This window comes from Phaethon lepturus, unplaced genomic scaffold (assembly GCF_000687285.1).
Source record: "Phaethon lepturus isolate BGI_N335 unplaced genomic scaffold, ASM68728v1 scaffold14309, whole genome shotgun sequence".
Classification (NCBI taxonomy): Eukaryota; Metazoa; Chordata; class Aves; order Phaethontiformes; family Phaethontidae; genus Phaethon; species Phaethon lepturus.
The window spans coordinates 12,215-16,471 of record NW_010562949.1 but is presented as its reverse complement, the minus strand read 5'-3'; positions in this window follow the sequence as shown (position 1 = coordinate 16,471).

Here is a 4,257-nt window from a genome sequence, read left to right as displayed (position 1 = left end):
CAAGCGTAAGGCTGGTTTAATCAGTGGATGGAACATAGTTTCTTTGGAATGGTTCAAGGCTTTAGAAGTGAGTTGCCTGTAAATTCCTTCGATTTATTTGTTGCATGTGTTGTGTACATAGCACACATAAAAAGTATAAAGAATGAGGCAGGGAACTGAAGGAAGCGAAGGAATGCTATTAGGCTAGAATCAATTGAATTCAGCATACGGAAGTGCATTGTCTGTTGTTGCTGAAGCATTTTGAGGGCTGATCACATCATTTCAATCTAACATTTTTAGATGGTCGGTATTATGCCCTCCTTCTTCTTGGTAACCATTACACCTTCCTTTTTTTTTGGTAACATTTGGTAACAAAACCTGGACTTTAATGTATTGACATTTGGAGTTTACCAAAAGGCTAAATAACAAAAGCTGCAACTAATTTTAATGTGAACTGCAGTTTGAACATAATGCCGGTGTAGAGGGAAGTGTATTTCATGTGCAACTAAAATCTGGCATTTTAGAGGTTCTTAGTACTTGACTCTATAAATCTTTACTTTATGTATCTGTTTGACTCCACAACTCTCCAAATTCGAATGTCCTCTTCAGTCACTTCAAAGTGGTTCTGCTTCTAAGCCTTTTATCTTCTCCTTTTCCTATGTGCTTGTCTTGGCTCCCTGGGCTTTTCCCCTTCTCAAGCTGCAGATCCATGTTTTTCTTGTACAAGAAAAATTGTAAGAGAGACTCTGCCTACCCCTGGCTATCGTGCCTAGTACTACAATAGCCTCTAACAGACAGTAATTACAAGAATTGCTGATTAGTGCTTGCCGCCATGGGGAGGATAGGAACACTCAGTAGAAAGCCATCTGATGAAATGCAATCCGTTTCTGCTGAGCAGATGCAAATGAAGATTTTAAAAAACACATGGATCTGAGCCAAACTTGGGCACTTTTACTTCCCTGCTTTCCTAAAATAATTTTGCTGTTGTGGTTGGACTGCCAGTCTCTCTCCCTCTGTTCAAATACAGTTTTTGAACGTGGCAGCCAGTTTCAATCAAGCTTAACATAATTGAAACTAACTTTTGGCAATCTATCAGTCAGTTTATAACTACATTGATATGAACACAGGTCAGCTGAATGATAACTCCCTGCATGGCCATTTTTCCTTCCATTTTCATCCTTCAAAACCAAAAGTTTGCAAGAATCCTTGGAAGAATTGCATGGAATAAGGGAGAGAGGATGTGTAGAAAACTGGGCGGGGCGGGAAAAGAGGTTCATATGAAACAATCTCACTCAATAAGATATATCAGACTACACCTAAACCAAAAAGGGGAATTAAGTAGAGAAAAAAAAAGGGGTTCAGGCAGCTAAAAAGAACATTATCAGGTAAAAATGGTGCTGATAAAAATCTGCAGTATAGGGATTTTGAGGTCTGTGCTTTTTGTGGTAATAGCAGGTATTCTAGATAATCCAGTCTTTTTCTTGATATATCAATAGATACTGTGCTAGAGATTTCTAGCCTTTAGCACATCCCTGTACCCCTGCATGAGAGGACCAATGGATGGCTCTACAGCTGCTTATCTGGAACGTTGTTTAATCAGTTAAACCAAATTAAATTCTGTATCTGACAGGAAGGCATATCAGCCTATGTATGTGTGGGTATGTATGTATGTGTATACTTACCTACAGAGAGAGAGAGAGAGAGATTCAGCTTTCAACATTAAAACAGAACATCTGCTATGTATTTTTATCCAGTTTTATTACAGAATTTAAAATGGGTTCCTGTGTAACTCTATGATCAGATCTGTAGGTATGGGTCATTAATAACATGATATAAGTTTTGGAGTCGTTTAAAAAGATGCTGTAAGTACAGTATTTCCCATCATGATTTTTAAATTCTTTTGCTACTCTAAGAGGAAAAGGATTTAATTTTTGCAAAAACATTGATGACATTATGTAGAAATTGTAAAAATACCCTTAGTTTTTCACAGGAAAATGGAAAGATTAGCTCATGTATTTGGAGAGTATCAAGACAGATCATATTCCACATAATTTAAATAAAAGACATGGAAGATTTCAGTACAGCAAAGTTGGATCTCTAGCACACAAAAAAGACTCTTAACATGTACAGATTGTGCTCATAAAGTCTGCAGTAATTTTTTTGCTTGCTGCAGCATAAATCCATCCTCTTTACTTACGAGAATGCGAATTAAATCTTTCAGCTCAGTTGGGGTGCTTTTGTCATATTCTGATGTAAAATTTGATTCCCTTTCTCTATTGGAAAAAATGGAGGATCAAATCTTTCTTTGTACATCTTATAATGCATTTATATGTTTATTTGGACTGAATGCTCTTCAGAACAAGGACTTTGATACCCTAGCTGTTTGAAAAGCATCTAGCATACTGCTTAGCAATATGCAAATACAGTATTTAATTCCCACCATCTTTCTATGGCCTTTCTTTTTGTAATAAATCCTTTTGGCACATAAAAAACATGTGAAATTGTTGTAATTCAAAATGGTCATATAATTGTTCTCAACTAAACAAACCCTTTATTTCCAAAAGGCAAGTTTAAATAGCTACTAGACAAGAGAGTACAGCTTGGAAGAGAATTCTTTCTCTGCCTGGCTTGCCTGTTTGTATTAATTTATTTCCTCAACATGTATGAACATGTTCTAAGGTAGTCTTTATTCTCACAAGATAGCAGAACCAACGCCAGTTTATTTGTTCAGGCATTAGACAGAACAACATCATAACTCCCCAATAGCTGAAAATGAATACATACCATTTGATACAAATCATAACCCAACAGAAGAAGAACAATAATCAAGGAAATAACAAGGAAGATGTTTTGTCAGTCATGATTTAATAAATAGCATAATGATAGCTACCAGCAACGTGTAATCAAAAATGCATCTTTGGTGACATTTGTTCAAAAGAAACCCCTTTATATTTTCAGTTATCTGTTTTTTTCCATTTGCTAAACGTATTGGAGATTAAAAGAATGGAAACCACAAGCTCAGGTGAACTAAATGAGCAATAAAAGAGCCTGATATGCTACAAGATTTGTTTTCCTTAGAATGTCTAGTATGCATTGACAGGGTTGAGGTACTGCTGTCTGGCCTATCTCTTTCCAGTGGAGACTCTTCTCTTCAGCCTCTACTGCCTAGCTAGAGCCTACCTCTCCCCACCATTCTCAAAACTGTTACTCCTGACACCAATTCTTGAATGCCTTTTGTAAGTGTAACATTTTGTTCCGTCAAAGCTACTTCTCCTTGCTGTTAGCAAAATGGTATACCCAGAAAGGTGAATCGAACCAGAGCTTGCCAGGTCTGTGAACATTCCTGTCATGTTCCTTCAGTTTACACCTCATTAGCTCAAAAAGAACAAAAATTCAGCTTTTCTTCAGTAGTAGGTTCTCTCTGGCAGTTGTAAAAGAGGTAGAAAGACCAGGAAAAGTATCCAGGGAAGTATCCTGCATCTAAATTTTCAAAAATTTCCACTTATTTCTTTTTTTTTAAAATTGTCTATTAAGAGATCAACTTAGAAAGCAAAACACAGAGCAACTCAAAACCAGGAAGTACTTTGAAATTAATATGAGCATATGCTTGCCGTTTGCTCAGAGTAGGTCTGAGAATTTGGAAATCAGGAAGGTTTCAAGCATTCAGCCAAAATCTGTATGCAACGTATGCTCAGAGAGAGAGGAATTACCCTTTTCTGTTAGTTTCAAAGAGAATGTAAAACATTACAGTGATAATGGCTCTTTGATGCTTAACTAGTTTTTTGTTGAATACAAAACCTTTGTTTAGTGCAGGATGAAATCCAGCTTGTCATTGCTACATCTTCAGTTAACTAAGACAGTTCTTCTTAATCCTACCCTAATGCTAAATAGATGGCATCAGAAACATAATGTTGATATCCAAACATTGATTAAACAACCCTGGGGCCAAATTCATATGTTTGCTTGCTTGCAGAAGAACCAAAATATGGCCTTTGCAAAAAACACCCATAGCTCACTTTTTTCCACCCTTCCTCAGCAACTCATAAATACCTATGTATAAGTTTCTTTTACCTGTCTCTTATGGAATCTAAGCTTCCTTCGTTTCTTCTTTTCTTCCCTTCTTAATGACACTCAGATCATTAACCTTGCCTGTTAGTCGTGGTTTGCATGCCTGTAAGGCACCTGGGTAGCTCTGAGGTTCTGCAGAAGCTGAGCAAAGTCTCTGAGGAGGTAAATGATGTGCTTAAGGCACCTAAAATGGCAGTTGGGTCTCTAAAT